Source organism: Canis lupus, chromosome 14, assembly GCF_003254725.2.
Source record: "Canis lupus dingo isolate Sandy chromosome 14, ASM325472v2, whole genome shotgun sequence".
Classification (NCBI taxonomy): domain Eukaryota; kingdom Metazoa; phylum Chordata; class Mammalia; order Carnivora; family Canidae; genus Canis; species Canis lupus.
In genome coordinates, this window is record NC_064256.1 from 21576546 (window position 1) to 21600664 (window position 24119).

Genomic DNA, 24119 nt, shown 5'->3' on the forward strand with positions numbered 1-24119 from the left:
ATGCTGGAGGTCCGCCCGGCGCTTCCTGCGGGTGTAGCAATCCATCAGAGGTTAGAGGTGAAGCGTTTTGTGCCTTTATTCTTTTACCTGGACTCAATGAGTTGGCAAATTTGGCATCCGGGTAGGTTTTCCCTTATTGGAAAAAACTCTTAGAGTGTAGGAAAATGGAACACCTTTACTTAGTTTAAATCTGAGGGATAAAATGCCTGCTAAAATTCCTGAAGGGCCTTTTAATATAGAGTAGTCCCATCTTTAAAGATATTTTTTATTTATTTATTTATTTATTTATTTATTTATTTATTTATTTATTTATTTATTTATTTATCATAGGCAGCAAGCCAGATTTTTTAAATAATTTGTGTATTCTTATCATTTATTATATGCTCACATTTAAAAAAATATACACAATATTTGATATGCATATTTGTAGACATGGAAAGGAAGATAGCTAGATATTTAAAATATTCAAGACGTATTCTAATGTATTAACAGTTACTGTCTCTGGGAAATGCAATTTTTCTTCTTACTTCAAGCTGCTTGCTGAATTATATCTCTACAACAAATATGAGTATTTGTAAATAAACAATCTTGTGAGTATTGTGTGAATTTTAGAACATCAAATCTCTATACTACCACAATTAAAATAAAAATTTCAAAGATTTTAGCAACATAAACAATAGCAAGCCAGATTTTTAAAGACTTTATTTATTTATTTACTTATTTATTTATCATAGGCAGCAAGCCAGATTTTTTTTAAAGATTTTTATTTATTAGTCCCATCTTTAAACCAATTCCGTAAGCATGATATTAAATATCTCCACATCACAGAAAATTCAGGTTCACAAAGAAATAGCCAAAATCAGTCAAGTAGTGCTAGACAATCCAAATGCAGGTTTGTTTACCTGAGGTGAATCTCCAAACTTTAACCATTATTCGTTGTTCCTGCAGCTTGTAATTACGCTGTGGTGAATACCCTGTTAAACAGTGTGTTTCTGTGTGTGTAATAACGAGTTTACAGGTTATTATAAAGTCACACTTTGTAAAACCCGATGTACTTCACATGTAATGGTGTTCAAATATATCATTTTGAATTTTTCAGATATTATTAAATATCATTTTTAATGTGGAGGTGAACTTACAAAACTGTCGCACGTGTATGTAATATTATAGATGGATATTATGTAATATATAATTGGGCGTTATAAATTTTGATACATGTTTATCTATTCAAATCCTATTCCTTCATTCAATAACATTAGTTACAGTATCTGTTCATACCACCCATGAGGCACTGTATTGGAGATCAAGCATGTATACACAAAGTCCTTCTCTTCCAGGAGTTCAGATTCCACTCAGAGACATGTAATCAGATAAATCACATTGGTACAAAGTAATACATTTGAATTTCTATTTTAAAAGGAAATTATCTGAGAAATGAACACAGTGTATGTGTGTAAAGAGAATAGAGCAAGTAAATATAGCACACATTTGGACCAGAATTTGGGAACCTCAATTAGATAAAAACTTTAAAAAATAATGATATGGCCCTTATAATACTTAGAGAGAAGCATTGAAATCAAAACTATGCCTTTACCTACATATCATATCTGCAATTGGTTGATTATGTTTAACTTCACAAGATGTCAAGCTAGCAGCAGATTTTATAGTTGATGATTCAGTTTGTCTCTAGCAAATCTTTTTTTTCCTCTATATCCCACTTGGGATCTATATAGTTTTAGTTATGACACAAATACCTGAATCCTTAAGTTTGCTGTAGAGTGACCGTTCAATAAGTAGGCAGAATGGATTCTACAAGATTGACCTTTCTGTATCTGTCTCTATCCGGGAGGAAATGGTAAGGGACTGCTAAATGGCTGATATCTGGAGGAAGGACTGATTTCAAAGTCACTCATTTTAACCTCAGGAAGGTACAGCTAATTAGCCAGCCATGAAGAACTGAGAAGACAGGTCCACACATCAAGTCTCTAGGATGTCCTTTCAGGGTGTGTAAAAAGCTTTGGCTCCACAGTCACTCTACTTGACTCAGGCTCTGCTACTTACCAGCTGAGGGGCCCTAGAAAATTACTTTCCCTCTTGGGCCTCAGTTTACTCATCTCTGAAGTAGGAGTAATCAGTTACCTTCTCCACAAAGCTGTTGGAAGGATTAAATGAATTAAATGAACTATTTCATATAAAACACTCAGAAGGATGCCTGGCATATGGTGAATAGGCAATAAATAGTTTGAAGTAGAAAGAGAATGATAATGTTGATTCATACTCTCTAGCAATTCATAGAACTCCTTGAGGTTAGAAAAAATAATTAATTCCAACAGCATCCATATTTGTCGTCAAGAAGTACTCAATGGCGGGGGGCGAGGGGCGCCTGGGTGGCTCAGATAGTTAAGCATCTGCCTTCAGCTCAGGTTGCGATCTCCCCATCCTAGGATCAAGCCCCACCCCAGGCTCCTGGCTCAGCAGGGAGTTTGCTTCTCCCTCTCCCTCTGCCTCTCCTCCTGCTCATGCTCTATCTCTCTGTCTCAAATGAATAAATGAAAAAAATCTTTAAAAATAAAAAGAAGTACTGAATGTTTGCTGTGCCATATCTTTCTAACCTCCAGAACACAACCATTTACTGGAGCTTCTCTCTGAGTCTCCAAACGACTGGTGCTAGATGAAATTAAATCTGTAAGCACACCTTCAGGACCCTCCCCTCCCTACCAGGACACAACATTTAGGCAGTTACCAACATCATCATCAAAATTTCACATATATTGTGATAAATGTAGGTGTAACTCTGTTAGGAGAAAATGGAAATTTAAAAGGGTGAGGAAAACTAAACCATATGCAATTTGCAGCAATGGAAATAGAGCGGGGGAAATATAGAATGGATGAGATTTAGAAAGTCAACTTTGGGATATCTTTTATAGAACATCTTCTATTTCATATAAATACATAGTCCATGTTCAAATTTTCATTATTTCTGGGCCTTTAAAATTTATTCTTTCTCCCCTAAAAAAGATCTTGAAGGTCTTTAAGAAAAGTCTGTGAGATCAGACTCTGAACACCTGCAGCTAGCTCTAAATCCTGCTGTGATCTATTTTTTTAAAATGTATGTGGTAAGAGCGCTTAATATACCTACCCTCTTACATTTTTTAATGCATTATATTGTTAACTAAAGGCATGATGCTGTACTGCAGATCTCTAAAACTTACCCATTTTGTATAACTGAAACTCTATACCCATCGAACAGCAATTTTCCATTTCCCTCTTCTCCCAGCCCCTGGCAATCACCATTTTATTTTCTGGTTTTATGAATTTGAGTATGACAGATGTCATATAAGTGGAATCATGCAATATTTGTTCTTCTGTGACTGGCTTATCTTATTTATCATAATGTCCTCCAGGTTCATCCATGTTGTTGAATATGGCAGAGTTTCCCTTTTTTTTAAGGCTGAGTAATATTCCATCCTTTTATCACTCAATGGAAATTTAGGTTATTTTTGTATCTTGGCTGTTGTGAACAATGCTGCAATAAACATGGGAGTGCAGATATTTTTTTGAGATCCTGATTTTAGTTCTTTTGAATAAATTCCCAGAAGGGGAAATTCTAGATCATTTAGTAGTTCTATTTGTAATTTTTGGAGAAATCTATATACTATTTTCTATAGTAGGTACACCATTTTACATTCCCCAAAACAGTATTTAAGGGTTATAGTTTCTGCACATCCTTGTCAATACATGTTACCTTTTTATTAATATTATTATTATTCCTACTATTATAGGCCTCCTGACAGGTAGATATGAGGTGGTGATATCTCATTGTGGTTTTTATTTGCATTTCCTTGATGATTCATAATGTTGAGTATTTTTTCACATACCTACTGGTCATTGGTATGTTTTATTTGGAGAAGTATCTATTGAAGTCCTTTGCCCTTTTTGAAAGAGAGTGTGTACGCTCATGAGTTTGGGGGAGGGACGGAGGAGAGAATCTTAAGCAAGATCCACACCTAGGGGATCCCTAGGTGGCGCAGCGGTTTGGCGCCTGCCTTTGGCCCAGGGCGTGATCCTGGAGACCCGGGATCGAATCCCACATCGGGCTCCTGGTGCATGGAGCCTGCTTCTCCCTCTGCCTGTGTCTCTGCCTCTCTCTCTCTCTCTCTGTGACTATCATGAATAAATAAATAAAATCTTTAAAATAAAAAAAAAAAAAAAAAAAAGATCCACACCTAGTGTAAAGCCCCCATTATGGGGGGCTCAGTTTCAAGACCCTCAGATCATGACCTGAGCCAAAATCAAGAGTCAGAGGCTTAACTGCCTGAGCCACCCAGGCACTCCTACCCCTTTGCCCATGTTTTAGTTGGGTTATTTGGTTTTTTACTATTGAATTGTAGAAGTTCCATGTATATTTTGGAGATTAACTCCTTATTAGTTACATATAATTTGCACATATTTTCTCCCATTCTGTAAGTTGTCTTTTCACTCTGTGGATTAATTTTTTTTGCTGTGCAGCATTTTTTAGTTTGATATAGTCCCACTTGTCTATTTTTGCTTTTATGGGTTGTGCGTTTGGTGTCATATGCAAGAAATTACTGCCTAGACCAATGTCATGAAGCTCTTGCCTGTTTTCTTCTAGGAGTTTTGCAACTTCAGGTGTTACATTTAAATCTTCCTTATTAAGTTGATTTTGGGGTATGATGTATGTTTGCCTTGTGGGGATAAAAACAAAATGAAATATAAACATTTTCTTCTAAAGACATAAAACTTGAAAATATGTCATTCTTGAAATAAAGGGATATTTTTCTTTTTCTTTTCTCAAAATTATTTAACATTGTTAAAGGATTTTGCTCTAAACCACATGATGTGCAGATGCCACTTGCAAACACAGTCCATCCCCTCTTAGAGTTTACATCCTAGTGTGTTTTTTAGCTTCCATCAGTCTACCTGGAATAAAACTATAATTTGCTTGGAGCAAATAGTTGAGACTGGCTTTGTTTCTAAACTTTAATATGCATTCAACCCTGGTGATCTTGTTAAAATGCAGCTTCTGAATCAACTAATCTACCTAGGGCCTGAAATTCTACATTTTTAATAAGCTTTCATATTGCTGATCTACATTACATTTTAAGAAGCAAAACTAGATGAAATGGAAAACAAAATACCTGATTTTCTGAACATAGATCAAATTAACAATACTGTATGACTAGTCTATAACTTGTAACTCCCTTAACAGTGTAGGGTAGAAAAGACTTTCCCTTTGTTCTCCTTGGTTCAATAACTGGGTCTATAAAATAAATTGACAACAGGCAGATTAACAGGAAAAGGGAAATGAATTTATTAATTTCTAATATTATGCCCACCAGGTCATCACAGGAAAAAAGTAAATGCCAAAAAAAGTGGTGAGATTTGAGAGCTTATATGCCATCCTTAACAGAGGAAGGAGGGCATATAGGCAATTTAGGAGAGAGTAAATTATTTTAGGAAAGATGAATGGGCTGTTAGAAGAATAGGTGGAAGATAAGATAGGATAAGTTTTGACAAAGTTTGTCTGGGTGTGGAGTTGACTTCTAGACCCCTCCCAGTGGGAGGAGCCAATCCCAGGAAGGGGATTTAAGACCATTGAATTCCTTTTGAAGGCTCAGTCTTTAGGCAGAAATGGGAAGTTCAGAGAAAGCCTCTCTTGTATCTGTTGTTTTTCAAGTGCTTTCACCTCAAAATAACACTATGCCAAAGTAGCATGTTTTGAGATGGCGAGTCCAGAACTCCTTCATCAATTAGGCAAAATTAAAATGCTTCCTTCCTGCTATTGGAATTTGACCTCTGAAATGCCCTTGCTTCTTAAACTTTAGGAGGCTTATCTCTTAGAGGCATGTATATCTGTGAACAACGCACACTACCATGTTCATTAACATTATCAGTACTCTATATCCAATGATTGGTTCTGGACTTTGGAAAGAATTACAATCCCAATAAAAGGAGATTTCTTGGTTCTTTTAATATGACAAATGCTTGCATAAATAAAAATGTGAAAAATTATAGTTGTAAAATAACTCTAAAATATCTAAATCTCATTGTAGAACAATTAATAATGAATAAAGAAATGGTTATATAAAATCCAAAGACTAGTAATAAAAGTACTTAATCTACCACAAAGGAAAAGCTCAGCCAAAATACCCATCTTGCACCAAAATACATGTTCAAAAATCGATATTTGCATGCCCAAGACTTGTTTGAAAAGGCGATTATGGTCTCACAAGTAAATCATAAGAATTTTAAAAATTTTGTAAATGCTGTATTTATATGACAGACAAGAACCACTCTGAAGGAATCATTATGGTTTGGGAAATGATATGCAATTTCAAAATCATCTAAATCATTTCAATTGCCTGTATTTACATTTATATAATGGGTATTTATAATGGTGATTATTTTAGAACTTACCTTGTTTTCCAGGATCTCACATTGGTTTCTATGGGAACAAGAATGGCTTTGAAGAGGAGCATTTTAAGAACTCTTTTTACATTCAGTGACTGCTAACTGAACTGCAAATTCTGTTTGTTAACGTTTTTAACTCTTAAATTTTAACACAGAAATAAAAGTTGGGCATTCTAGCTTCATAAATCATTTTAAATAGTAAAAACTATTTTTATGAAACATCTGGCACATTGAAACATTAGAAAATAAAATAACTAGCTTTAGGAGCTAATAATCTGTTAATTCATTAGTGATTAATCCACACTAGCTATGTGCTTGCTCTTGGAAAATTGTGTAAAGAAAACATCATCTGATATATTGTTTCAATACATTTTCTCTGCTATTGATGGGTGTATATATGTTTTCTTACTTTTGTAAAAATCCCTTTAAAAAGCAGTATAAAATGTTCTGCATTTAAAGTTTCCCCCTGCCAATGCCTCACCCATCCTGTGCTATTATTTACCCTGGTACAATGTTATACCTTTACCGTGTTCTCACACCAGCTGGAACTTATTTTTAGTATTTTTTGAAACAAGCTCATAAGTCTTCAAGTTTCATTTTTTTCTTTTTCTTGGAATAGATTTTTAAATCATAAAAAGCCCAAGGTGTAACTTAGGTATTACATTTGTGCAGTTTACTATATTTAATATTTCCTCACATTTCATGTTTTCCCATAAACTTTATTTTTTTGATTCCCTGGAGAAATGATATTTCAGTATATTTTTATTTAATCCCTCTCAAAGTAATTAAAACCCACTAAAAATAAGAGAAGCTTATTTCAGAAAAGAGTGCTAAAACTAAATTTTTGTAATGCCCAAACTATAAAAGATGCCGGTTGAAAGCACATGGCATCCCATAACCAGCTTATGTAATAGCTACTCCAGTTATTGCTGACATATAATCTGTGTCTTAAATCCAAAAAGTGCAGGTTGATGGCAGAGTGCCAGGCAGGGTGGAATAAGCGAGTGTTTTTTACCTTCTTGGATTGGTGGATTTCTGCTGTTCACAGTGTTGCCCTAGACTTGGTCAGGATTGCTAGAGACTAGAAACAGTTTGAGAAGTCAAGCTGCTGGCATTGTGTGACCAAGAGACTATCCTGTAAGGTACTGACTTGGTATAAACTCCAATAAACTGTTTGTTTTTTTTCTTTCATAAAAGTATTTTTCATTCAGATTTGATTTTATGAAATAAATGAGAGATTATTACACTTTTAAAAAAGGGAAGATAAATAAGTGGGAAACATGTAACCAAATGTTTTGGGAAAATGATTAATTGATTGACTCTTCTGTTTTTTAAAAGTTGATTTTCAAGTGAAGCAGAAAGCAAGCTGAAAAGTAAAAGCAAGTATTATGTTAATCTTCAGAAGAGAAATATATATAAAGTATCTGAATCTGAAAGTGAGGAAAATAGTCGTTAGGGCTACTCAAAATAGGATCCATGGATCAGTGCCTATCTGGGAAAAGATAAATACAGTGACTCTTAAAGCACTTTGACATTGCCATTTCATCCAATCCTGTGATTTTATATCTTACAAAAATCAGCCCATGGCATTTGGGAATTTTTAAAATTTAGTACAGTTAGTTTGAGTTGTACTGATTCAGCATAAGTTATTATAAATCAGAAAAAAAAAGTGCCATTTCAACTTCATGTTATTGAAAATAATTTATCCTATGTGATTCTGTCTGAAAGCTAGGAAGTGAAAGTTTTTTTTATCTCTGAAAGATCTCTTTCTAGTCCTAAAATAACATCTTTATTTTCATAAGATTATAGCAAAGGAGGCTGAAGCCGATATTTTCTCCTTTTGCAGATATAAAAACAAAAGTACCAAGGGCTTAAGTGAGATGTCTGGTATTACACAATTACTATCAAAATTTTAAAGTCAAGGTAAGAAGAGCATTGTACAGAACTTGTTTAATATTCTAATGAATAAAATAAAAACAGCTTAGCTTGATTATGGCAGCAAATGTGATATATTTGCAATTTCATATAGTAGATGGCAGTGCTTTGTCTTAAGATTTCAGAAGGAAAAGCATTGTCTTACAGCCATTCAATGGATTACTAGTGAAACTACACAATACTAAAAATCAAGGTGAGGGGTTTGAAAGAATTCACTAAGCAAAACCAAAATTGAAGAGAATAAAGAAAGGTAGGAACACATGTATAGTTTGGCTAAAGAACTGTTAAGAGAAGAAATATCAGTCCACACTTCTTGAAAGATGTAAAATCCCATAGGAGAAAAGGCTTGCTACCTTGGACTACAAATAGAAATCAAATGAAAATATAAAAGGGAGAGTTTAGAGGTACACTGGGAATTTGTGTTAGTTGCTGAGAGTATTAAGTTAGTTGAGTGGGCGCCTAAAGGAATCTCTGAGGACATTTAAAACCTCATTGAACAAAGCCGTGGACATTGTATTATGGAGAGCAAGACTTCAATGGCAAGGGGGATGGACTGGATCAACCATGAGGTCTTTTCCAGCTCTAATTTCTCGTATTCCATAGCTCTGTGAAGAATAGTTGCTAAATTGCTTGATCAACCCAGACAAACAAAACTCACACAAGAATAAAACCCCAGACAAAACAATAAAGTTAGCCAAAATTGAAACACGCCCCTCCAAAAAAGAAAAACAAAAACCCTAAATCTTGCATCATATACCAAAGACAATAAATTCAGATTCTGGCAACCTGCCCAGAGAAATGAATTCCAGAGACAGGACCCTTCAGTGAGCAAACCCAACCAAAAGGTTGGGAGAGTTCAACTTCTCAGTTAGGCTTGCAAAAACTCCCAGCTGATCTTAATACTAGAGCAGGCTTAAAAAGTGAAAAGGGAAAGAAATCTATTAAAGAATCTGGTCTCTGAGTGAACTATTCATTCAACAAGGATTTATGGAGTGCCTGCTATACACCAGCCACTACTCTAAGATAGGGTACTTCAGTGAACAAAACAGACAAGATCTCTATTATTGTGATACTCACATTCTACTATGAGGAGCAATAAACAGCACAGGATGATATAAGTTAAGGGGTGGTAAGTGCTAAGTAGGGTAAAAAGCAGGGGGTGGAATCTGGGCAAGTGACTATTTAATAGTGCAACCAGGGAAGAACTCAAGGAGGAGAGACATCTGAGCAAGACTGGAAGTGAAAGGAGGTAGCCAGGTGGATTTGGGGGAAGAACATTCAGCATATAGCAGGAAGGTTGGAGCAAATCTGGTGTGTCTGAGGAAGAGGAGGGAGACTAGTGTGGTTGGAGAGGAATGAGCATAAGGAAAAGTATGGAGTGAGTCAAGGAAGCCTTCTAGGTTGTCCAACTCCATTTGAGTTAACTACCCACATTTTGCATCTAGGATTCTAGAAACTAATTTATGCCAGGTAGCAACTTTCCTGGGAAACCACTCCACCCACATGTCAACAGTGTTTCTGCAGATTACTTCAGTCTATAAGCTTTACTCATGTCAGCATTATCCAGGGATGTGGGCCCTTAGTGTAAAAATATGTCCTATAGTTACTGCTACTGAGAATGAGGAAGACTCATCAGCATTGAAATTTTGGATATTTGCTTGCATTTCTTCTTAGATCGGCAATAAAAAATCCAAACAAAATTGTATTTGTGATCTTTGTATTATATTCGCACATATATGAAATATGTCTTCTGTCACAGAAAATAAAATCCTGATATCAGCAATTCTATTATGGGCTCATGGTCTTGAAACTTAGTCTTTATTAGGGGCTTGAATTGGCTCATGCTGTTGAAACTTAGTCTTTATCAGGGGCTTGATGAATATTTAAATGTAAGGAGAAACATTAAGAAATCGGTTTAGAAAAAAATGGGTCTGTTTATGAGAAGTAGAGACATTATGAAAGGAATTATTAAATGTTTTCAGATATTTGAAAAAATTGTAATAAAATTAAAAATTAAGCTAGAAAAGCACTCTCACTGTTCATTCATTAATTGAAAAAATTGTGCTGAGTTCCTGCTGTGTGCCTGGCAAGTTTTCTAGACCCTATGGATACAAAAGAGTACGATTACAATACAGGAAAGCCCGCAGTCTACTATGTTACTCCATTAAGATTCTTCTCAGGCAGTTCACCAGGTCATCCATTGTGTAACAATCTGCAATTGAGGACATATGTTGGAGGCTCATCTGCAACCCAGTATCACTTTTTTTTTTTTTTTAAGATTTTATTTATTTGCTCATGAGAGACACAGAGAGAGAGAGAGAGAGGCTGAGGGAGAAGCAGGCTCCATGCAGGGACCCCGACGTGGGACTCGATCCCGAGTCTCCAGGATCACACCCTGGGCTGAAGGTGGCGCTAAACCGCTGAGCCACCAGGGCTGCCCCCCAGTATCACCTTTTAAGGTGGGATATGTCAGGAAAGGATGCTTCATGACTTGTCCCCGTCTGGTCATTCCCTTAGGAACTTTAGATAAGGAAAAGAGCACAGCATTTGAATAAGACCTTTGTTGTCCAATACACCAGCCACCAGCCACCAGCCACGGGTGACTACTGGCAATTGATATGTGGCTAGTCCAAATTGAGATGTGTTCTAAATATAAAATACACTGGATTTTGATGGCCCAGTTTGAAAAAGAGAATGCAAACTAAACATTTTTTATGTTGATGATATGTTGAAACGCTAATATTTTTAACACATTGGATTAAATAAAATATTTTATTTCTTTTTACTTTTTATATGTGGCTACTAGAAAATTTAAACTTCTATCTGTGGCTCGATTTCTCCAAGTGGGGGAATCTATATTTGTTCCCTGTATCAGCTCAGAACTATTGCATAAAAATAACTGATTCTTATTGAGTACTCAGCTCGTTGACAAACTCTATTCCAAGCAAATTAGTTGTATTAAAACATTTAATCCTCATAATAATTCTATGAGGAATGATTTCTCTAGATGAATAATTTGAGGCACCAAAAAGTCAGGAAACTTACCAAAGACTACATATCTAGTGACCAGGGGAGCAGTAAAGCTTTAAAGCTGTAACTAGCCCAGTGACTCTCACACCTGAGTGTTCATCGAAATCACCTGCAGAGCTTGTTAAAACACAGAATACTGAGCTCCCTCTCCAGAAGTCCTGACTCTTTTGATCTGAGGTTTAACCTAAGAATGGTCATACCTAACAAGTTTCCAGGTGAAGCTGATGCTACTGATTTGCAAACCACATTTTGAGAACCATTAGCCTAATTCAATGCACTTATACCACCAACCTCCAATGTTAATAAAGTCCTCAGCCTTTTTGAACCATAGTTTCTTTATCTTAAACTGTGGGTATTTCACATACCTACTTCACAAATCAGAAAGTTTGCCATTTTGAAGAGTATAACTCCAGAGTTTTAGTATATGTACAGTTTTGCAACAATCGTTGCTATCTAATTCCAAAATATTTCCATCACTCCGAAAAGGAAACCCAATACCTATTAGCACTTATTCTGTTTTTCCTCTCCCCCAGGCCCTGGCAATCACTAATCGACTTTCCTTCTCTATGTATTTGCCTACTCTGGACATTTCATGCAAATGAAGTCATATAATATATGGTCTTTTGTGTCTGATTTCTTCCCCTTACCATAATGATTTCAAGGTTTATCCATGTTATAACATGAATCGGTACTTCATTTTATGGTCAAATAATATAAAACCGTATGGATGCACCAGATTTTGTTTATCCATTCATCAATTGATGCACATTTGGGTTGTTCTACTTTTTGGCTATTAGAATTTGTGTGGATTTGTTTTCATTTTTTCATATGTTATAACTAGGAGTGGATCCAGTAGGGGTAGAATTGCTGACTCATATGGTAATTCTATATCTAACTTTTTGGAAGAACTATCAAATCAAACTTTGGTTTCAAAGCATTGTACCATTTTACATTACCACTGGCAATGTGTGAGGGCTCCAGTTTTTCCATGACCTTGCCAATACTTGTCATTGCCTGTCATTTTGATTATAGGCATCCTAGGTGTGAAGTAGTGTCTCATTATGGCTTTGTTTTGCATTTTTCTAATGACTAATGATGTTGTTCATTTTTTCAAGTGCTTATTGGACATTTGTCTATCTTCTTTGGCGAAATGTCTGTTCAGTCCTTTGCCCATTTTTAAATTGGGTTGTCTTTTTTATTGTTGTGGTATAAGAACTATTTATGTACTCTAGGTACGTGTTCCTTATTAGATATATATGATTTACAATTTCTTCCATGTGGGTTGTCTTTTCACTTTTTGTGATGGTGTCCATTGAAGCAAAAAGTTTTTAACCTTGTAATTTATATATTTTAAAAGTAGAAACTATATATATTTAGGTGTACAACTTGATGATTTGGTATACATATACACTGTGAAATGATTACTACAATTAAACTGAATAATATATCATTTCCTCACATAGTTACCATTAAAAAGCCTTTAATCTTGATGAAATCCAATTTATTTGTTTTTTATCACTTGTGCTTTTAGGTCACATCTAGAAACCATTGCTTAATCCAAGATCATGAAAGATTTAGGTCAATGATCCATTTTCAGTTATTTTTGTATATGGTGTGAAAAAAGGGCCCAATTTTATCCTTTTCCATATAGATATCTAGTTATCCCAGCACCATTTGTTGATCATAGGATCCTTTTAAATTTTAGTTAAAAATACTTCAAAGGTTGCATTAAGTATTTTTATTAATATTAATTACAATACTATTTTTCCTCTCTGGGTGCTTCCCTACTATCTTATCAAAGCTTTGTAAACACTGTATTTAGAACAAAACAAATGTCCTCTGAGTTAAAATTTCAAGTCAGTAATGACTGACCATAAAATAGGCTTGTTCAATTGCACTCCTTCATTCACTCTTATGTATTAAAGTACCAACATCCCTACCATTATGTCAATCTATATTAATTCTCCTATTCACACATATAGGATGAGAAACAAAGGAATGTTTTCCTATATGATTCCCCTTTGTGATTTTATAATAGCATTTCACTCTTGTTTGTGCTTATAGTACTTATTTAACTGATTACAAATTTGAAATGTGGTGAGTTATTGCTATATGCAATTGTAGTAATTAGATGTACAAAGTAGACCTAAATAAGATGAATGCTAGGGAAAAAAATTTAGAAAGGAGAAAAAAAGGCAAGTCCAATTTTGAGACTGACAGCAATTGATATACATAGATATTTCTTCTCCATAGGAAGTCAGCTAAATAAACATAAAACACATTGTCCAAAAGTCATAAGCGGTTTGCAGTGAGGGTGAAGATACAGAATTATAAAGGTGTGGGTGCATGTGGCACCCAGAAAGATGAAAATTATAAAGTAAGACTTTTTTGGTGTGTCCCTAAACTAAGGGCTCTCAGATGAGTGACAGGAATATTTAGGCTCCTGGGCAGATAGAAGTCCGTGGTGCCATAATTGTAAGGGAAGTTTCATCAAGCTGTTTCAGCTTGAAAACATTTCTCTTTGCTTTGTTCCTTGCCTCCATAATCTTAAGCCTATGCCTGTTTTTGGTTCATTTCTGAGGCCAATATCTGGAGAAAAAAATGTCTTAGTGTAAATACTTTGCATTATAAATTAATAAAGATTTCTAGTGACTTTATGGAACATAAGCCAAAACTGTTAGATGAGGTTCTGGATCTATGGACTGAGGAAAAAATCCTAGACTAGCATTGAGTCCAAGTAACATTGCTGAGTAGAATATGATAAAGTAATGTAAGTATCTCAGTATGTTTAAGGGAGGAGTAATTCTTTAAATACCTATTTCTATGAAAATGCCCACTGAATTTGGTAACATTCAGCTGAAAGTTCTTGATAAAGAAACATTACCCCCAAATAAGAATCCGATTAACATTTTTCCTTATTGTATCTTGTGAACTTCACTCTTATCAACAAGAACTAAAAACCAAAGGGTGTTATCTCACAACTTCAGACTAGGGACTATGACTGGAAGACTTTGCTATAATAGTTTTTACAACTTCCTCTATGCTTATTACATTCCTTTCCGGTGTCCTCATTCCTGTATAGTACTTAAGTCTATAAAGCAGAAATGGTGTGCATGTCCATACACTTAAGAAGAAAGTACTAGAGCGTACTGATCCACTCATAGCCAATCTTGGAGATGAGAAGAAACAGGAATCTATAGGGATAGATGCAGTGGCATAGTATCAAAGAGAAAAGGAATGCAAGCTATGGAATTCAAGTCTTACAACTTTAAAGTCATGTAGTGAATTTATGTTTCATAAAATTCTTGTCAGTAGCTACCATGAGTCATAAGCTTTAATCACCCTGAGTTCCAGGGACCTACATGAGTGAAGAAAAGGAGCAGTTGGAAATTACCTTAGGCCAGAGACTGGACCCAGCAGGTTCCACAGAAGAATAGCTTGCCTGTCTCCTGTTGGTCCTACCAGGTGAGATTCTCTTGAATTAGGCAATGATAGCACAAACCATAAGAACAACAGACACCACAGAAGTGATGACCATACCCCACCCTGGCTGCCTAGTTTCTAGTATAGACCTAATCAGGTCTCTTTTCAGAACCTGCAGTCACCTTTTCTGTCTTGTGACTTCTGATTACATGTGGGTTGTTTCTACACTCACACCTGTGACTAAATTGAATAGCTGATTGCCTCACTCTGTTTCACATTACCTGACAAGATCAAGGAATAGTGTGTCAACTCCAAGGGTTCAGGGATGGTGAGCAGAGGCGAAGCAAGCACAGATAGTGAAAGACAACATCTCGGATCTTATTTTTAGGATATTAGAAAAGCAAGCTGTAGGTAGCTTAATTCTGAATTCTGGGGCTCATTCCAAGCAAAGTAAAATTCCCCACATCCTGGGCAGAGCAAGTCTGTACATGTGGTGGCCTTGATGTCTTCTCCCTAGGCAATCACTTCTCTTACCTTAGAACAGCACAGTCAGGTTGCCAAGGACTTTTCCCCTCACATCGAGGGGCTGATTCATAAAACAGTGACTTGCTGGGTTATACCATGTCCTGGATTTAAAAAACTGAGCAGGAACCAGGGTGTGGACTGTCTATGCAATTCTGTCCCCAGCCTGTGTCAGCATGTCTTGGTATTTAAGCAAAGTTTAAGTGCATGCTGATTTGTGTGAAGAAAATTCAACAAAGGAATAAAATCATAGGCATCATCATTGACAGAAAAGTCAAATATTCTGATTACTTGGTGAAATGGATTAAAATTGATTTTAAAAAGCTCTGATATTGTAACATTAGCCATAAAGTAATTCTTTTTATAAACTATCTATTTCATTTCATTAAACTTTATAAGCCTCCCACGAGGTAAAAATGTATTTTACAAACAAAAATGACTTTTTAAAGATCATAATCAATCAATAATGAAGCTAAAGAAAAATAGCTCTGGATTTCTTAATCTCTGTTCATTATGGCAGAATGGGAAAAGAAACTTATTACACTTCCATGATAAACACATTTCCTGTGAATCTTTTAAAATGCTATTATTTTCTGTGTGCTTGTGATATAAAAACAAAGCATAAGAACTGGAGAAGGAGAATGTACATTTTAAGGAATTTATTCAAAACAAAATCCTATTTACATTCTCTTTCATTTTATTTTTCTAATAAACTTAATTTTTTTAAAACTTTATTTTTTAGAACAGTTTTACATTTATTGAAAAACTATCAGGAGAGAATGGAGATTCTCATATAATCCACAACTAGTTTGCCCTGTCATTAGTATGTTACCTTCTTATGGTATATTTGTCACAATTAATGAACCAATATCAATACAATTATTTTTAATTAAAGTCTGTGCTCCACTTATATTTTCTTTTCTTTCTTTCTTTTTTTCTTTTTTTTCTTTCTTTCTTTTTTTTTTTTTTTTTTTTTTGACTGGCAGCGGCTTTATTTGGGAAAAGACACTTGAATTGGCTTTCGGTTGGGGGCATGGACAAGAAGGGGTACCCAGGGCAGTAGACTCCCCCTAAGGGTAGGCTGGGGACCGGGGCTGAGCCTCAGGCGGATCTCTCCTACGCGAGGCCCCCTGCACAGCTCCTTCCCCCAAAGGCTTCAAGGGGCCACAAGAGCAAGGAGGCTGGGAGGGCCGCGGTGGCTGTTCACTTGGGCAGGACGTCAGACGACGCAGACACCAGCTTCCCATCGCGAGTCTCGATCTTCTCCACAACCATGGCCTTGGAGGAGCTGCTGCGGCTGAAGGAACCGCCAGGGCCAAAGCTGGACTGGAAGGGGCTCTGGCCGTAGCTGGGGCCGGGGCTTGTGAGGCCCCGTAGGCCAAGCTCAGGCCCCGGGGTAGCCGCTGGTCGTCTTCCTATGGATGCTCGTGTTCTGCATCCCAGGCTCCAGCCGGCTCTCCTCGCCCCCGCAGCGTGGGTCGGTGGCGATCTCCCATCTCGAGGTCCGGGGCCAGCCTCACGTTCAGGAGCTCCCGGTGCTCGCGCAGCTGCCGGGCCATGTCCCGCTCGTCCCGCTGCAGGGCGGCCTCCGGCTCCGGCTCGGCCACCTGGGCATTGGCGTCCTTGACGGCAGCTCCCCGCGCGGCTCGGCGTCGGCCACGGCGGCCTCCGGGGCAGCCCTCTGGTTTCTGAGGGCCTCGATCTCAGCCCGGAGGCGGCGGATGCTCCGGTTCATCTCGGAAATAGTCTTCGTGCGACGGAGGTCATCCCCGTGCTTCCCGGCCAAGGTCTGCAGCTCCTCGCACTTGATCCGGTGCATGGTCTCGGCCTGCGCCCGCCTGCGGTGCGCGATGTCCTCGTTCTGGGCCTTGACCTCGGCGGTGACGCGGTCCAGGTCCAGGGCGCGGCTGTTACCCCTGGACGGCACCGCGGACGGGTCCGAGATCTGGGACTGCAGCTCACGGGTCTCCTCTTCATGCCGCTGCCCTGAGGATTGATCTCGTCGGTCAGCCCTTCCCGGCGGGGCTCCAGTTCTGTCTTGTGCATGTAAGCTTCATCCACATCCTTCTTGATGAGCACAAATTCATTCTCCAGGTCTCCACGCAATTTGATCTCATCCTCGTATTTGTTCTTGAAGCCCTCCACGAGCCCCTGCAGGTCGCCAACCTCCACTTCCAGCGTCAGCTTCTCCTATCCCAGGGTGTCCAGCTGCCTCCGGAGGTCGTGGATGCAGCTCCCAAACATGTCTGTGTTGCTCCGAGCGGTTTTCTGCTGCTGCAGGAGGCCCCACTTGGCCTCCAGGATTTTGTTCTGCTGCTCCAGGTGTCTGACCTTGTCGATGAAGGAGGCAAACTTGTAGTTGAGGCTCTTGATTTGCTCCTTCTCCTGGGTGTGCACCACCTGGATGTTGGGGTCCACCTCCATCTTCAGGGGGCTCCGCAGGCTCTGGTTCACTGAGACGGCCGTGATGCCCCCCCCGCCCCCCCCCCCACGGCCCCGGGCCCGCCGTAGCCCCCGACCACACTCATGCTGCTGTTCAGGCCACCCCGGAAGCTGCCGCCGCAGCTGCCCACCCGGAGAAGGCGGAGGAGCTGATGCGGGAGCTGGGCCCGCTCGTGTAGGAGCGGCTGCTGAAGGCCCGGGGGCTGGAGGTGGACACCTTGTAGGACTTCTGGGTCACCCTGATGGACATGGTGGAGGCTGGAGTGGAGGCGAGGAGGCAGAACCTGACAGAGGTTGCAGGAGCGCGAGGAGCCGCTTCTAGGTCCACTTATAGTTTTTACCAATGTACTTTTTCTGTTCCAGGATATCATCTAAGAGGTCACATTACACTTACTCTTCATGTCTCCTTAGGGTTCTATTGACAGTGACAATTTCTTAGACTTCCTTGGTTTTTGATGACTTTGACAGTTTTGAAGAATACTTAGGTATTTTGGTTTCAACTATATCTATATCTATATTAGGTACCTTGTAAAATGTCCTTCTATTGAGATTTTTTCTATATTTTTTCTCTTGATAAGATGGAAGTTACAATCTTTAGAAGCAAGACCACAGACATAAAGTGCCAATTTAATCCCATGATTTATCACTGTTGATCACCTTGACCACCTGGCGGAGGTAGTTTTATTAGGTTACATGCTCTTTTGAAATTTCATTTAATCATAGAGAATGTTCTCTTCATTAAAAATTATTAACCTTAAATGTAATTTATCCAAGTAGCAATAGAACTAAAACTAGCTTTCACAGATCAGGTTACAATACATAAGAGATGACATTGCATATTTAGGAGGGTGACAGGAGGAGGAATTACACAACAGAAAAACTGGTTTAGTGAGTCTTAAAGTTTATCATGTGCCGGATTCCTATGGAGCTGGTTGATACAATCAGTTCACTAGCATATTTTACTTTGCAAAACATGTTGCAATTGCTCTTTGGTTATCTTCCCCACCCCCACCCCCACCCCCACCCCCATTCCTAATGAGGAAGCAAAGTAAGGCTTCCTTCATTCACTTTCAACAAATGAAGGAAGGGCTTTGGAATCAGAGATTCGTGTTTGATTTTGAACTTAGCCACTTTCTACTGTGTCTCTTTAGAAAACTTTTGAGAGTACCTTGTCCATAAAAGGGGGCAGTAGCCATATGTGTAAGAAGACAAAATGAATAAATGTGAAATAGGTTGAGCAAGGAGGCATGATTACTATAAGGTGGAGAATATCAATTCCATAGCTCTTATACATCCATAAGCATGTTTGTTCTTAATGCCCATATGGTTTATGGCACAGCAGAAAATATGAAGCAGATATTTTGCTAAGGCCTCATGGTGTGGTAGAGAGACTCAAATCTACTAAGTAATAGTGTTATCATCTCTGAAACAGGTGAATGACATTTTAAGAGCTCAGGATTTGGAGTCAAAAGACCTGGGTATCTATCCTGGGTCAGTCACTTCCTACTATGTGGCATTGTAAACATTACTTAACATCTCTTGGCTGTGTTGTAATTGTCTATAAGATGACTATAAGGTAAGGATTAAACAAAAGCCTGTAGCACATCAATGCATATTAATTTTATCTGAATTTTAATCAACTTTGGAAAAGCTGAAAGTCAACATACCTATGGAATAACTAGCAGAAAGCTGCAGCACATTCTTAGCTACACTTTCAGTAGAGGAATTGGGCTCTTAATGTCCTCGAAGGCCATTATTTTGACATTTTGTCTAAGGCTAGTTCTTAATTTGACTCAGTTATTTTAGGCAGGAATGTTTTCAAAAGACCTAAGTGATGTTATTAACAAATGGGTTACATCTTCTCTTCACAGAGTTAAGCCTCTAATTATACCTTGAGCTGATTTATTAGTACTACAGGCTTAAACATTTCCTAACTATTAAGACTGACTAGAGACTCAGGATAACTGTCCACATGCAAGCGATCTAAATGGCAAAAACACCACAGAGGAAGAGGTGATACATGGTGGGTGAGTCACAAGCAAAAGCTCAGAGAAAGGTATTAATTAGAGTAATAGGAAATTATAACAAGTAAAATATGGGTTAAGTATCAGTGAATTTCCCTTAAGGACATACTTCCTATGATAGGAGGGAAGAGTCTTCTAAAGAAGGTGATTAAAACCTCCAAGCCTAAGACCTTTAAAACGAGACTGAACAGAGTCCTTATGAACATACCAAAGAGAAGAATCTTGCACTGGTGGGATGGGGAGGCGGGGGCAGTTGGTAAGTGATCTAATAGTCTTTTGCACTGCGAAGGGCCTTGAGTCACTGATCTACCCAGTAATTGAACACATTGTAAACCACGAAATACGCAGTTCCCTCCCTTGAGTGTGGAGCTGTCATTCCTATAGGCACTATTTTCTTTTGGGGCAACCTTCCAGGATCACTGATATTACCATAAAAATTCTATGTCTGTCTTTGTTTTTAAGATTCAACACATATATATATTTTGACCATTCTTCCCAGCAAAGAAAATTTTACTTCTCCAGATATAAAGGATTAAGTATTAATTTCAGTTTCCTTAAAAGGAATATAAATTTTCATTAAATGCAAAACTGACTTTAACTTTTTGGAATTAATTATTTCATTTCTTTTTTTAATAGAACACTATTAGTTTAGCAACATCAAGTGAGTAAGAATGAGCTGCAAGTCTCAGGAATCCCACCAATGGATATGTATTTAAGGAATGAGGAGTTGTTAACTATCACTCTTCTAAGTCAATTAAGGAGAAAGAGCACATAGACTCATAGTCTTAGATTCAACAAATTTGTACCTGACCTGTCGTATCCACAACTGGGCTGCTCTGGATCCCAGGCAATGTTGGGCCATAGCACTCCTCCTAGACCCGTTCCAACTTAAACTTACACCCACTCATGAGCAGGCTAGGTGGCCACCAACGTGGAGTGATTTCAAGAGTGCTGGGAAGGTCCTCCTTATCTGCCTGCTTGGTGATATCTGCAACAAACATCATTCTTTAATTAGCATCAAGGTGTGACATTCTTCCCTCACCACACTTTATCATCCTCCTCTTCATCCTGTTCCTGTCTTACTTTCCACTTCTCCATATCTCCTCTCTTTCCTCTCAAGCTCCCCCAAACTAGTGGCACTGCTATGCTTTGTCCCCTATTTCATTTTATTTTATGTTGTTGAAGTTTGATTTACCAACATATAGTATATAACACCCAGTGCTCATCCCATCAAGTGCCCTCCTCAGTGCCCGTCACCGTTACCCCACTCCCTCCGCCCCCGCCTCCCCTTCCACTACCCTTTTTTTTCGGTTCCCAGAGTTAGGAGTCTTTCATGTTTTGTCACTCTCTCTAATTTTTCCCACTCATTTTCCCTCCGAAAGGGAAAATAATTCCTTTCACTATTTCTTATATTCCCTGTATGAGTGAAACCATATGATTGTCCTTCTTCGATTGACTTACTTCACTTCACTCACCCTTATTTCATTTTAATAGCCAAGATCTGTTAAATCCACTTCCAAATATCTCTAAAATAATTTACTTTTCTTCACTACTATAGTTTGATCCACACTCATCTCTCTCTTGGATTATTACAACAGTTTCTGAACTGGTCTTGCTTCTCTTCTTCTCTCCTTTTAATCCATGGTCCATAGAGCAGCCATGATGATCTTTTAAAACACTAATCTGTGTTAAAATATTTAAAACAGAGGAAGATGGAGATCCCTGGGTGACGCAGGGGTTTAGCGCCTGCCTTTGGCCCAGGGTGCGATCCTGGAGATCGGGGATCGAATCCCACGTCGGGCTCCCGGTGCATGGAGCCTGCTTCTCCCTCTGCCTATGTCTCTGCCTCTCTCTCTCTCTCTCTCTCTCTCTCTGTGACTATCATAAATAAATAAAAATTTAAAAAAAACAGAGGAAGATATGAAGAGAACACTTGTGCACTTGTGCATATGATCTGTCAATTTCACTTGTTGAATTCTGTATCCAAGGGAAACAAATACACTAACTCAGAAAAATACCTGCACCCACATATTCACTGCAGCATTATTTGCAATAGCCAAGACATGAATACAGATTAAATGTCCATCCATGGATGAATGGATAAAAAAAAGATATATGTGTATTATGTACTATTATTATTACATTATATACATAATATATTTATAGTATTTGTAGTTTATAGTCTTTATAATATATATATAATATTTATATATAATAATATATATAATTATAACAGAAATGTATAGCATATACGTTGTATATATGTATGGAATGCAGACCTAAGAAAGGAAATCCTACCATTTGCAATAGCATGATGGACCCTGAGGTCATTATACTAAGTGAAGTAAGTCAGAGAAAGACAAATACCATATGATTTCACTTATATGTGGAATTTTAAAAACGAACTCATAAATATTGAGAACAGATTGTTAATTGTGAGAGGCAAGCAGGTGGTAGTGAAATGGGTGAATGGGGATCAAAAGGTACAAACTGCCAAATAGAAAATAAATAGGACATAGAGATGTGATATACAGTTAACAATGCTATATTGTATATTTAAAAATTACTAAGAGTGTGGATGTTAAAAGTTGTCATCATAAGAAAAAAATTAAGAACTGGGCACCTGGGTGGCTTGGCTTAGTTGCTTTAGTTTCTGACTCCTGATTTCTCCCTCTCCCTCTGCCCTTCCTTCTGCTCATGAGTGCACATGCTCTCTCTCTCAAATGAATAAATCTTTTTTAAAAAATTGTAACTATGTATGGTGATGGATGTTAAGTAGATTTGTGGTGATCATACCATAATATATACAAATATTAAAGCATTATATTGTACATATGAAACTAATATAAATTTATATTTTAATTATATCTCAATTGAAGAAAGCAAAACAAAACAAAAATCCAAACACTAATCTGATTATGTCATGTCCCTGCTTAAGCATGTTACTTACTTCTCTGCTGACCTCAATGAGTTTCATATCCTTACACATGGCTTATTTCCCTCCTCTCTCTTTCTCACATTCAATACCCCAGCCACACAGAATTATGGGCAGCACTTTAAATATGCTAGTTCTTCCTCATCTTAGTTCCTTCAACCTTTAATGCTTTCTACTAATCCCTTTTCAACTGAATAACTCTCATTTACTATGTAGATTAAACTCTAGACAACTTGTTCTCCAAGTCTTTCCATAGTCCCCCAAGACAGGATTAAATGGCCCTCCTGTGCACTCTGTGCCCCCCTCTATGTTCACCTCTCTGCAGCTCTATCACACCTTAATATTTCCTTAGAGATTGTGCCAGAGACTGGGACTTTTTTTTTTAACTAATGTATTTATTGATTTTTATATTTATTGAAGTACAATAGACATACAATATTCTATTAGTTTCAGGTGCACATCATAGTGATTCAATTTTTATACATTATGAAATAATTGTCATAATAAGTCTAGTTACTATCTGTCACCATACAAAGTTATTATAATATTATTGACTATATTCCCTATGTTGTACATTACATCCCTATGACTGACTTATAACTGGAATTTTTTTTACCTCTTAATCCCGTTCACTTATTTTGCCCACTTCCCAAACCCTACTCCAGTTGGTAAACAAGAATTTTTGTCCTGTATCTACAAGGACAAAATTTTTGCATTTCTGGTTTGCTTTATTCATTTGTTTTGTTTTTTTAGAGTGTATGTATTAGTGAAATCATATGATAGTCTTTCTCTGATTTACTTGACTTACTCATAATATCCTCTAGATTCATCCATGTTGTTGCAAATAGCAAGATTTCATTCTTTTTTTATGGCTGAGTGATGTTCCACTGTGTGTGTATGTGTATATAGAGATATATGTATGTATGTGTGCATATGTAGACATATATAATGTATATATACATATCCATTCATTTGTTGAGGGACACAGCTAGGTTGCTTCCATATCTTGACTATTGTAGTAATGCTGCAATTAAGATGCACGGGTGCATATCTTTTCAAATGGGTGTTTTGGGGTTTTTTTGGATATATATTGTTTAATTAACAAAAATATAAAAAGATACCATGGAAAGTAGAGGGAAATACATGGGTATATCTAGATACCCACTGAACATTTATTTGTCTGTTAATTTAAGTGCTTGGAATACAAAAATGAATTTAAAAATATTTATGCTTAAGGAATTCACACCTGATAGCTACCTATACTTTATGCAATGTTCAATAAAATATTTGGGCAGATTGTAATAAAATAAAATAAAAATAAAAAAAAAATAAAAAAAAAATAAAAAAAAATATCTGGAAGTAGAATGGCTGGGTCA

At 37.4% G+C, this 24119-nt stretch overlaps 1 long non-coding RNA gene and 1 pseudogene across 1 annotated transcript; one reads left to right on the forward strand and one right to left on the reverse strand.

Annotated features, from left to right (window-relative positions):
- The first annotated feature begins 9 nt into the window (after positions 1–9).
- LOC118350568 (uncharacterized) lies at positions 10–10155 on the forward strand. The gene is made up of 2 exons (XR_004804587.2): positions 10–121; positions 6451–10155. It is a non-coding gene; the product is annotated as an uncharacterized LOC118350568 (long non-coding RNA).
- Positions 10156–16296: 6141 nt separating this feature from the next.
- LOC112674807 (keratin, type II cytoskeletal 8-like) lies at positions 16297–18081 on the reverse strand (annotated as a pseudogene).
- Between the last annotated feature and the right edge of the window lie 6038 nt (positions 18082–24119).